This window comes from Oryctolagus cuniculus, chromosome 12 (genome assembly GCF_051225735.1).
Source record: "Oryctolagus cuniculus isolate XC-2025 breed Fujian yellow rabbit chromosome 12, ASM5122573v1, whole genome shotgun sequence".
Classification (NCBI taxonomy): domain Eukaryota; kingdom Metazoa; phylum Chordata; class Mammalia; order Lagomorpha; family Leporidae; genus Oryctolagus; species Oryctolagus cuniculus.
The window spans coordinates 107,882,407-107,893,839 of NC_142878.1; the positions used below are offsets into that span (position 1 = coordinate 107,882,407).

Here is an 11,433-nt window from a genome sequence, read left to right on the forward strand (position 1 = left end):
GCAGAGTCCGGCTCCGGCCTCGTTACTCCACACGCCCAAGGACGTCTGTCTAAGGGAAGGCTTGCTGTCGCCGAGTGAGGCTCGATTTAGACCCCTCAGCTGGGTCTGGGGTCCGGCTGGCTGCCGCCGGTCTCTCAGGGGATAGCGCCCTCCAGGCTCTGCAGACCAGGCCCTGAGTGCAGGCCGAGGCCCCCAGCCTCCTTCCCCCAGGCCCCCAGGCCCCCGGCGGAGCAGGACTTCAGGCTCTCTCTGCCACAGGCAGTGGCACTGGTCCCACGGCTCCCTGCGCGCCTGAGCCCTGGGCTCCTCCCGGCGTATCTCTGGCTCCTGGGATGAGTGCTGGGCCCCAGGGAGCCGGCCGCAGAGCTGGGCTGATGGAACACTGTGAAACCAAGCAGACGCGTCCCCAGCCCTGAGCTCAGGGTCAGGGCCGTGGTGAGGAGGAGGAGGCTGCCAGGAGCCAGGCGGGGCACCTGGCCCCAGGGTGGTCATGGTGGGGCCTCTGTGCTCCTGCCCAGCCTGTGAAATGTGTATGTGCGTTCATTCTTGTGCACATGTGCACGTGTGCACGCATGTGTGTGTGTGCGCGTGTGTGTGCTCAATTTACGGCCTGAAAAGTTGGGCCACGTATGCAAGTCAGCCAAGAATGTGTTTCCACCCAGCCACTCACTGGGAGCTCTGCCCAGCGCCCTCCAGGTCTCCACGTCGGTGCCTTTAAGGCAGCCTGGACCCGCCCACGAGGGTGCTGCGAAAAGTTCATGGAAAATGCAATTAAAAGAGAAGCTTATTCTGGGTGCAAAAACATTTGGCGATCGCAGTCGAAGAATCCTGCAGCTCTGGGAAGCGAACACGATGAATAGAAACCGTGTGGGTTTCAAAGCGTTTTCGCACAGCACTTGAGCCAGACTGCTGCCTGCCAGCTTGCTGATCAGCAGGAAGCGGGACTGGAAGCGCAGCAGCCGGGACTCAAACCTGCACTCTGATAGAGGTGCCGGCGTCGCAGGCGGCACAGTAAGCCTGGGCCACAGCGGGCTCCTAGACACATCTTTTAACCGCATTTTCCATGAGCATTTTGAAGTAGCCTTGTGTTAACACAAAACGCACAGACACGGAGCCTTCCGACCACACAGGGAAGGCCCCACCTGGTAGATCCGCTTCTGGAACCTCCCTCTCCCCTATCAGCTTGGGGCTAGTTCCATGACGAAGGTGCACGGTGTACACGGAGCTGCCTCACTTCTAACTCATCAAGTTTTTTAGGACGCTGAACAACTCCCCAGCGGATGGGCTGTTTCCACACTCTGCCCCCAGCACATCCCGGGCAATCCGGCTTGCTCGCCCAGCTCCAGCCTCTGGTCAGCCAGCAGGTGCACAGGGCCCCCCCGGACCAGGGAAAGCGGCTGAGCCACAGAGGGGCTGAGGCCCAGGGCAGCACCCGTGGGGCACTAGAGGCTGCGAGACAGCAGTGGGGAAGTGGGGAGCACCCCCTACTCCCACCATGTCCTGTTACTCACTTCTCTGGTTCTTGCCTGATATAGCCTCAGCTAGGGCTGAAGACCCTGAAGGGTCTGTGGGTGGAGACATCGCAGCTGGCTGCCAATCAAAACAGGGACAGGGAGCTTGGGGCTGGACTGGGACTTCATGCGTACTTTCAAGGTCACAGCCAAGGGTGAGGGGCTGGGGGCTCACTGTGTGTGTTTGGATACTACGGGGCTTGAATCCTGGACAGGTGCAGACGCTGGTTAAGCAGCTCAGAGGAGGGGCAAGACGTGCCCTGGCCGCACAGGGCAAGGGCCCCCACCTTTCCCGTGAGCTTTCTCAGGCCGGGTCTGGAGCCCAGCGGGCCTGCCGCTGCCCTGGGGCTGTCGGCTGGGTGGGCAGCAGTGACAGACAAGGGGCCTCTCCTAGGAGGACAGGGCACCGCGGGGCCGACACCGGTTGCCCGAGTGCCTCCATAGTGGCGTGGCGTGGCTCAGCGAGTAGCAGTCCGGGGGTCGGGCAGGGCTCAGGGATGCTGGCACCCGTGGGGCCATTCTGCTTCGGGGGTCCCAGGGGCAGGATCTGGGGCGAGGCTCCAGCCCTGTGGCCTGAGGCCCAGTCTTCCTGGGGCAGAGAGAAGGCAGGAGCCGTGAGTCAGCGCCCACCTCCACCCTGACTCAGTGTCCCCACCTGGACTATCTGGGTTAGGCCCCTGAGACTCTCCCCTGGGGTTCCCTTCCATCTCAGGGGAGAGTAAAGCATTCTGGGAGTCCAGGTGGGGGGGGTTCCCAGAGAGTCCTCGGGCTCCAGGGGACAAAAGAACAGGAGAGCCGGATGCCGCTGTGGCAGAGTGGGGTGCAGGCGCGCCTCGGCCCCCTCACTCCCAATTTTTATCTTCCCTGCAGGTCTTGGTGGGATGGAGTGGAGAACTGGGCTCTGCTGGGTGCCGGGAGAGCCGGCCTGGCTGGGGGCCCCCGGCATCCTGGGCAGCACCCCTCGGACCCCAGATCTGATGGGGGCTCCCAGGGTGCCCAGCTCTATGTCACCGTCCATCGTGAGCTCTCGCTGGGCCTGGGGGACCTGTGAGAGACGAAGCCGCAGGACAGGCCAAGAGGGAAGCCCTCAGGCAGGGCAGGCTTCCTGGAGGAGGAGGGGGATCAGACACCCGGATGGAGCCCTCACCACATCCACCTGCCAGGCTCGGCCTCTGCCCCGCATTCCGCGGGGCTGTGAAGCAGGGGTGGGAATGGGTTCTTTCCCAGGGTTTACTGCCGGGGCTGGCCAGAGCCAGGGGTCAGGAACCAGAACCATTGGAGCTCCTGCTTCCATCACGGCGGAGAGGGAGGGGCAGGCAGCTGGGGGCTTTGGCCTCGGGGGTGGGGCCACGGCTGGAGCACCGCCCCCTGCACACTCGGTTATCCAGGCCCCGGCTCCAGCCCCACACCCCGGGGTCCTGGCTCTGCCAGTGTGACCGAGCCCCTTCCATAGCCCCAGGGCACAAATGGGAGGCTTCTGGATCCGGACAGACAGACGGACGGACAGGTGGGCAGGAAGGGGTGCATCAGAACGGGACAGGGCGGGCCTCCCTCCAGGTCTGGGCCTCTACTTCTACTTTGACGTCTGCACAATGGGCACGGCTGGCCGGACCACTCCTCCAGGCAGGCCCAGCTGCAAAGGGCAGCCGTCAGGGACAGAGGGTGGGTGGGGGGATCTGGCCTGAAGGGGATGCCCGAGGGGAAGGGTGGGCCGGCAGGAGGCTGGACAGGGTCAGGTCTGTGCCTCCCCTCGCGCTGCCCAGATGGCAGCAGCTCCTCCACTCCCCGATGGAGGCCAAGGCTGACGGGCGAGAAGGCGCCACAGCCAGGCTGTCGGCGAGTGCCCCCTGCCACCTCAGCGCGGCTGATTTGCATACTATTTGCACAAATTTGCATAATTTAGGAGGCAGCAGGGGCTCCTCTTGGGCAGTGCCATCCGCTGTGATTTCATGAGCTTTGAAGTGGCCCTTTCTTCTCCCGCCCACTCCCCCCGCCGCTGCCGCCTTCTCTCTGCGCCCGGCTGTCAGATCCTGTCCTCGCCCGGCGTTCTGGGGCTGCAGGCTGGGCCTCCCCAGCTTTCTCAGGCCCCCGAGGGAGCCCGGCGGCAGCTGCCGGGGAGAGCTGTCGCTGAGCCTGACACGGGTCCCAGCCCAGCACACAGGAGCTCTGGGGAGCCTGGGAAAGCCCTGCCCAGGTCTCCACCGATGGACCGGGCGGGAGTGAGTGGGTCCTGTTTGCTGACAGGGCACGGGGGCACAGGGTGTGCCTGGGGTTTTGCAGCTGATGGTGGGGAGGCCGGATGCATGTCCCCACAGGAGGGTCACAGGGCTCCGTCCCTGCCCTTCCAACATTTTTATTTCTTGGGCTGGCCAGGACTCTTTTGGGTACAGGTGACACTAACTCAACTCCAGTCGGCTCAATTAAAGAGGAAAAGAGAGAAGGGAGTTATAGTCTCGCGGAACTGAGAGAGCCAGGGGAAAGTGGACTTCAGGCACAGTTGGATCCAGAGGCGCAATTTCTCTCCTGAGGAACTCTTCTCTCTGTCTTTCTCTGCCCTGGTTCACTCCCTGGCGCGGACTCCAGAGGCTCCCCTGGTATCTCCTCGGGGCTCTCGGTCTAGGCAGACCGGAGCTGAAGTCCAAAATGAAGCTTTATTGGTTTGGCTTGGTCACGTGCCCCAGCGTGCACCAATCTGTGTCCTGGCTGCATGGCCACGCCCAGGTCACACGCCCACCCCAGCATGCAAGGACCAGGTGAGTCCCTCTGCCGGAAGGGTGGGGGGAAGGCAGGGAAGAGGAGCAGCCAGCAGGCAGCCGGTGCCTCCCCAGTGCAGGGGGCTGGGGACGGGACGGCAGGAGGTGGGGGGTGGGGTGGGGGAGACTCCTGAGGCTGTGTCTGGGGGCAGGGAGGACCTGCACGGGATTGGAACCCAGCCACGGGGGCGCCTGGGCACTTGGTGGGGGACGGGCCTGAGCCACCGACCTCCGAGCGTTCTGGCTGGAGCAGAAAGGACCACGGAGGCGGTGGGTGGGCAGCGGGGAGCAGGGAGGCCCCTGCGGTTCCTGCCAACAGGTGCGGAGCAAGCCCTGGCTTCCACAGCCCTGTTTCCCCAGCAGCCCCCGCAGCCAGCCCAGGCTGGAACTGCTGAGTCCGCCTCCCGCCACGGCCAAGCTCAGCACTTCGCTCCCTCCGGTCCCTGAGCTGGCTGGTGCGGGGTGGAGGCTGCAGCTCAGGCACGCAGCGCCCCGTCCTGCCCTCACCCTGCGCTGCCCGTGGTCGCCGAGCCGCGGGGCTGTCGGGTGGGCTGCTGCTCCTCAGGACCCTGTCCCAGGCGCTCAGGACAAGCCAGGCCTTTACTGGCCTTCTACTCGTCCGTCTTCGACAGCTGCAACAGAAAGGTGGTTATGGCCAGCGTCCTGTTTCACACACAGGACCCCGAGGGCTTACGCACCTCGCTCAGGTGCCGCAGCTAGCAAACAGGTGGCATTTGAACCTCGCAGACCCTGGAGTCTCCACATCGTCCCCAGCGGCTTCCTCTCTGTGCCTCAGTCTCACCACCTGCACAATGGGCAGCCAGAGGCATGGGCGGAGCAAACAGGGTGTGAGAAGACTTGAGCAAATGCCCCCTAAGCCGGAGCCCTGCCAAGAGCAGGGGAGGGCGGAGGCTGCAGCCCCCACAGCCCTGGGCCAATGCAATGTGTGCTGAGCTGCAGGGTGGGAGGGGCAGAGCACGGGGGCGGGCCTGTGGGGCTGGAGCCTGTGGCGAGCAGCTGCCCGGGGCGGGGCGGAGGGAGCGGCTCACGCCAACCACGTGTGCAGGATCCCAGCTGCACGTGAGGAAGGAGGAGGCTGGGGCAGGGGGCAGGAGAGGGCTTTCTGCAGCCAGAAGACACAGGGGACCCCGGGGCAGTGGGGTCTCCGCCCCTCTGCTCACACTCAAGCCCGTTCGCCGTTGTCCCCTGCAGGGCTGGTGTTGTGCCCATTTCCCAGATGAGAAGATGGGCTCTGAGGAACAGAGCCCTCGTGGAGCCCCCAGCTTGGGTTCCGGAGCCCCCGCCAGTCACTGTGTCTCCAAGACCACAGGTTGCTCCTGCAGGTAAGTCGCTCTCCATTCCTCAGGCGGGTAAGCAGAGGCCGGGTGCTCTCTGGGCCCGGGCTGCTGCCCCTCCCGATTCTCAGTGGTGGGATTTCCAGCAGGCCGGTGGCGGGAGAGAGCTGTGCACGTGTGTGTGCCTGTGTCCCTGAGGGTCCCTCCAGCTGCACCGTGCAGCCCTGGCCTCCCCCTCTGGGCATGGGCTGGGCACAAACAGCCAGCAGCCGTCCAGAGCGAGACGGGGGAGAGGGAAGCCAGAGCCGGGGGCAGTGAGCATCTGGCCCCACCCATGACACACGGCCCAGGTCTCAGGGGACTCCTCGTGAGGGGCTCCTGCAGCCCTTGCGTCCTCCGAGGAGAGCGCTAACCCAGCTCTCACCTCCTTCCTCAGGCTGGGGGGTGGGGAGCGGCGTTGCAGGCACAGAGAGCCCCATCTGGGGAGAGCTTTGGGGCGCCTCCCAGCTTCGCCCTGTGGGTGGCTGCATGAACGCCTCTCCGAGTCCTTGGTCCCACAGGCGATCGCTCCGTGGGCTGGCTGGCGGTCACCTAAGCTGGGCCCTGCCCCCACCCTGATCTGGTGAAAGGTGAAGGTGGGCTTTGCCCGCCCTCTCTGGTGCTCCCCCTGCACACACCAGGCTGCGGGAGGGAGGTGAGGGCGACCAGACCCAGCCCAGCTGAGACCCCTTCAAGTGAGGTGCCCCAGGGGCTCGTGCCCAGGGGAGCGACTCTGAGTGGCTGAGTGCAGGGGACGCGTCCCCTGGATGTCCCTGGTGTTGGTACTGAGCTTCTTCCTCTGGTTTCTGGACAGAGCGAGCCAGGGAGAACTGGCCGCAGGCTCCTCCCAGGGGAGCCCCTCCCCGGGATTGAGGGACCAAGGGCACAGGGCAGGGATGGGGTGGAGAGGGCTGCTCACCTGGGCCTGGCTCTCCAACCCAGCGTAGGGACCCCATGTGACAGCCACCACGGGCATGGGGAGAGGAGTGAGTAGGGCATGGGGTAGGGGTGGGAGTGAGCTTCCTCCTCCCTGGCAAGGCTCCCCTACTCCCGGAAGGTCCAGTTTCCTGGGGGAAGCTCCCAGAGGTGCACCTGTTACCCTACAGCCTCCCACAGGTCCTGGCTTGAGGGAGCTCAGAGCACTCCCAAAGCAGGGAGCCCCCTCTTCTTCCTTAGGTCATTTCACAGGACACACAGGGTGACTGGCAAAGGCGGCCCTGTCTGGTAAGGCAGCCACGGGCCCGCGTGGGCCCCGAGCACCTGCCACATGGCTCGCTGAGGCGAGGTGTGCTGTGAATGTAAAACGCACCCCGGGGTTCGGAGACTTAGAACAGTTAGAGGATGTAAAGCAGCTCATGAATAATTCTAAATACTGATGACATGCTGGAACGACCGTATTTTGGATGCATTGAGTTAAATACAATATATTTAAAAATACATTCACCTTTCTTTCTTTCCTTTTTTTTTTTTTCAACACGGTTGTAGAAAGTCGAGATTCCAGACGTGCCGGCACCTGTGGCTCACGTTCAGGGCTGCCGGCTGGGCTGGTGTCGGCCTGAGGACAGCTTCCCAGACCCCCTGACCACAGAGCTGCCCCACAGGAGCACGGGGGCCCCGAGGTGTGCTCTGTGAGCCTGGGAGACTCCCTGCCCGTTCTCCGAGAGCGAGCTCTGAGGGTTGTGGGGGCCGTGATAGGCGCTGTTGTGGCCAGTGCAGGCCTTGCCTGGGGAGGGGGTCGGGGGCTCTGCCGGCTCCAGGGGTGGGGTGTCAGGGAGTCTGTGCCCTCCCAAGTGGCTGCCCCCTGGGGAGTGAGGTCCCGACACCCTGAGCCCCGAGCGCCTACCCCTCCTGGAGCAAACACTGCAGGGCTCCATCGGCCGGTGAGGGGAGAGGGGTTGTCACAAGGGCTAAATGGCTAACCCCTGTAAAGGGGGAACGCACACAGCCAACAGCAAGTGCTTAGCATATGGCTGGGTGCCAGTGTCCTGGAGTCACTCAGAAGAAGGGGTGGGGGTGGGGGGTTGGCACTGTGGCATAGCAGGTTAAACCACTGCCTGCAGTGCCGGCATCCCATATGGGCACCGGTTCTAGTCCCGGCTGCTCCACTTCCGATCCAGCTCTCTGCTGTGGCCTGGGAAAGCAGTGGAAGATGGCCCAAGTGCTTGGGCCCCTGCACCTGTGTGGGAGACCCAGAAGAAACTCCTGGCTCTTGGCTCCTCTATCTCTCTCTGCCTCCCCGTCTCTCTCTGTGCAACTCTTTCAAATAAATAAATAAAAATTTAAAAAAAAAGAAGATGGAGGGGGCAGGAAGTGGGTGATTGGGTAGGTGGCTTGAGACCCAGTTCTGCCAAGAGGGAGACAGTGGGGATGGGGTCCAGGGGGCCTGCGGCCCCCTCCTGGGAGGCCCTGCCACTGCCCCTAGGACGCTGCCCTGTGGAGGACTGGAGTCCATGCAGGCCTGCCCGGCCAGCTGGCTGGGGCTGGGGAAGCTGACCTTGAACCCTGCAGGACGGGGCTAACAGCTGGAGGACCCAGGAGCCCCGGCTCTGCCAGACCCCCGGAGAGCCCGGGCGTGACACGGCTAGGAATGCAAAGCCCAGATTGCAGTTTAATTATGTATTGATTAAACGGAACAAGGCACACACCCCCCTCCTCCCGGAGCAGCCCGGGCGCCTGCTGGAATTTCAATCCTGCTCTCCCTGCCCACCCCACCCCCTCCCGCACCGCTGTGCCTGCTGAGACAGGCCCTGCCTCCCACCGAGGGACTGCAGGTGGGCCCTGGCCACCCAGAGCTGCCTCCCTGCCTCTGCCCCCAGGGCTCTGCTCCACCTACCATGCCCAAACCCCTGTCCAGCCAAGGTCGTGCCAAGGTCAGAGGCAGACCTGGGGCATGAACCTGTCTCCTGACCGGGTCTCTCCTGGGGTAGGGCATGGCTCTCTGGAGCGTGGGGACCCCAGGTGGCCCGGAGACCCTGCCCTGTGTGTGAGCGAGCTCAGGGCTCGCCACCAAGTACTTCGGAGCGCCTGTTCTGCGCAGATGCTGCCCTCAGCCGGCCTGGGGCTGCTTGAGGCAGTGCTGAGGCGGCCGGGGCTTAGTGGACAAGCGGAGGTAGACAGGCAGGGGTAGGGATGGAGGACCAGAAAAGCATTCCAAGGAGAGGAATGGTATGCCTGGGGACTAGAGGGACTCAGAGGCAAAGACAGGCCCCTGTGGCCACAGGAGGCTGGAGCAGGGAGCGGGGTGGGGGTGGCGGCCTGCGGTGGGCACGATGGGGTGTCACGGCCGCCTCCCTCTTCCCCTGGGTAATGCCATTTAGAGGAGTTGCCAGTTCCTTTCCAGGACCGGGCAGCCAATCTGATTCTGGCCACTCAAAGCCGAGAGGCTGGCCGGCTGATAGCTGTGAGCGGCTGAACCTGCCAGCTCCGAGGCCCCCCACCCCGTTTCTGGAATTCATGGTTTATGAGCCAAACATTTCGCTACGGTTTAAAGGCAGTACTGTGGCTATCTTGTGACCGGCAGTCCAAAGAACCCTGACGGTGCATGCGTGTGGGGACCAGCACGCCGACGTCCGACTTCACCCTTGGGAGCCCTGGGCAGCTACTGAAAAAACTCAACGTGGAAACATGCTTGTTTTACAGACATGACTTCTGGGGCCGGCGCTGTGGCACAGTAGGCTAAGCTTCTCCCTGCGGCGCCAGCATCCCATTTGGGCGCCGGTTCAAGTCCCAGCTGCTCCTCTTCTGATCCAGCTCTCTGCTATGGCCTGGGAAAGCAGAAGATGGCCCAAGTCCTTGGGCCCCTGAACCCACGTGGGAGACCCGGAAGAAGCTCCTGGCTCCTGGCTTCGGATCTGCCCAGCTCTGACTGTTGCAGCTGTTTGGGGAGTGAACCAGCGGATGGACCTTTCTCTCTATCTCTCCTTGTCTGTAACTCTGCCTCTCAAATAAATAAATAAAATCTTAAAAAGCAAATAAAATAAGACTCCATCAATACAAGTATACTTAATGCTGCTGAACTGTAGTCTTACAAATGATTACAAAGGGGCAGGTGTAGTGGCATCGTGGGTTAAGCCACCACTTGGGACTGCCAACCCTGGAGAGCAAGTGTGGGCACAGTAATTGTGGGCTCAGGGCTCCGTGGGCACAGATAGTCCTTCGTGGGCACACATGCTGGTCAGGGGTTGAGAATCTTGGCCCACAGGTGACACCAGCCATCTGGGGTGGGCGGGGCCTTTGGGCACCAATTGCCTGTGAGGACCCCCAGGCTCAGAGAGAAGACGCTGCCCAGGCCCAGCTGCCGGGAAAGGTGGAGACTTGGCTGAGGCCATGGCAGCCAAGTGCAAGCCCCGTGGCCTCATCCCGCCCAGTCCACGGGAGGACCCTGGCCAGAGCTCTTCTCCCCGAGGTGGGCACCAGCTGTCCCCGGCCGCCTTCCCCCCAGGGCTGTCAGAGCTGTTTGTTTTTGTGCGTGGGCTGGCGACTGTGAAACTGACGCGAGCGCCACGGAGCGTGGAGACTGTCAGCAGAGCGGCGGCCCGTGAAATTAACATGATATCGAAAGCGTCAATGCTTATTTACTGGAAGTATCTGGACAGGACGCCAAGCGGGCCTGCGGCTGCTGCCTCCAGGGTGACCGTGGGGGTCGCCCCGCCCAGCCCTCCTGGGCAGCCCCCAGCCCTGCTGGCAGGCCCGGCGGACGCCCGCTCTCCTCGTGACTTGCGGAAGAAGCTGCGCTGGAGGAAGTGGGGTTCCCCGGGCAGCCTTCCCGAAGCAGACCCTGCACCTGTTCCCCCGTCCCCAGGCCGGCAAGGCCTGGAGCTCCCAGCAGCCCTCCTCTGGCCTCAGCTGATTGGGCCAGGCTGAGGTCACCTGGCTCAAGCTTGGCCAATCAGAGAGTGGGGCTCCTGGGAATTTGAAATCCGGGGACCAGGGTCCGGTCGCGCTGCAGGGACCTGAAATATAGGTGTGTTGGTGCATGGCAGGGGCTGCCATGGCAGGGCATCGGGTTCAGCAAAGCGCGTGTGGATGGTGCGGGAGAAGGTTGGGGAGCAGGCACCAGGAGGGGAGTGGAGGATGTGCAGAGATCAGCCCCAGGTAGCGCAGGACACAGACAGTGACCGGCCTAGGAGAAGGAGGCCTAGTGGCTAATTCCCCCGCTGGCTTCCTGAAAGTCCCTCTGTTGGGGTGGGCTTATGGCGCAGTGGGTGAAGATATCGCTTGGACACCCAACAGCCTACCTCGGAGTGCCTGGTTCAGGTCTGGCTTCACTCCTGATCCCAGCTCCCTGCTATGCACACTCAGGAGGCAACAGGATGCCTCAAATCCTGGGTCCCTGCCACCACCACGGGACACCCACCTTGAGCTCCCAGCTCCAATCTGGCCCAGCCCCGAGCTGTTGTGGGCATTGGAGGAGTGAACCAGGGATGGAAGATCTTTCTCTCCCTCTCTCCCTCTCTCTTTCAGTCAGGCTGGGCAAGGCCTGGGAATCTGGATTCTGATCCCATCTTCTCTTGGTGCCAGTCAGGCCCTGGAGGGGGGGCAAGCCTCACACCTGGCCCCCAGTGAAGTTTGCAAGGCAGTAGTGGTCTGTGTCAGGGCCACACCCTGGAATCACCTGGGAGCGCTGGACTCCCGTCAGCCTGGTGCACCTCCCACCGGCCAAGTCAGACCCTCTGCGAGCAGGAGTTGGGCTTCGGCTCCCCCTGGGGAGTCCACTGTGCAGCCGGCATCTGCCGGACCTAATCCTGGCCCCTCCTAGCTTCTCTGGGGAATCTGGAGCCGAACGTGGAGGCTGAGTGAGGGGCTGTGGGGAGCAGGGGCTGCCCTGACCCAGTG

At 63.3% G+C, this 11,433-nt stretch overlaps 1 long non-coding RNA gene across 2 annotated transcripts; it reads left to right on the forward strand.

The window, feature by feature from the left end:
- The first annotated feature begins 4,158 nt into the window (after positions 1-4,158).
- LOC149123213 (uncharacterized) lies at positions 4,159-9,223 on the forward strand. 2 transcript variants are annotated; one of them, XR_016218591.1, is made up of 4 exons: positions 4,159-4,264; positions 5,477-5,607; positions 7,084-7,217; positions 7,716-9,223. It is a non-coding gene; the product is annotated as an uncharacterized LOC149123213 (long non-coding RNA). The 2 variants fall into 2 exon arrangements; XR_016218592.1 differs by lacking the exon at positions 4,159-4,264 and adding an exon at positions 4,902-5,344.
- The last annotated feature ends 2,210 nt before the right edge of the window (positions 9,224-11,433 follow it).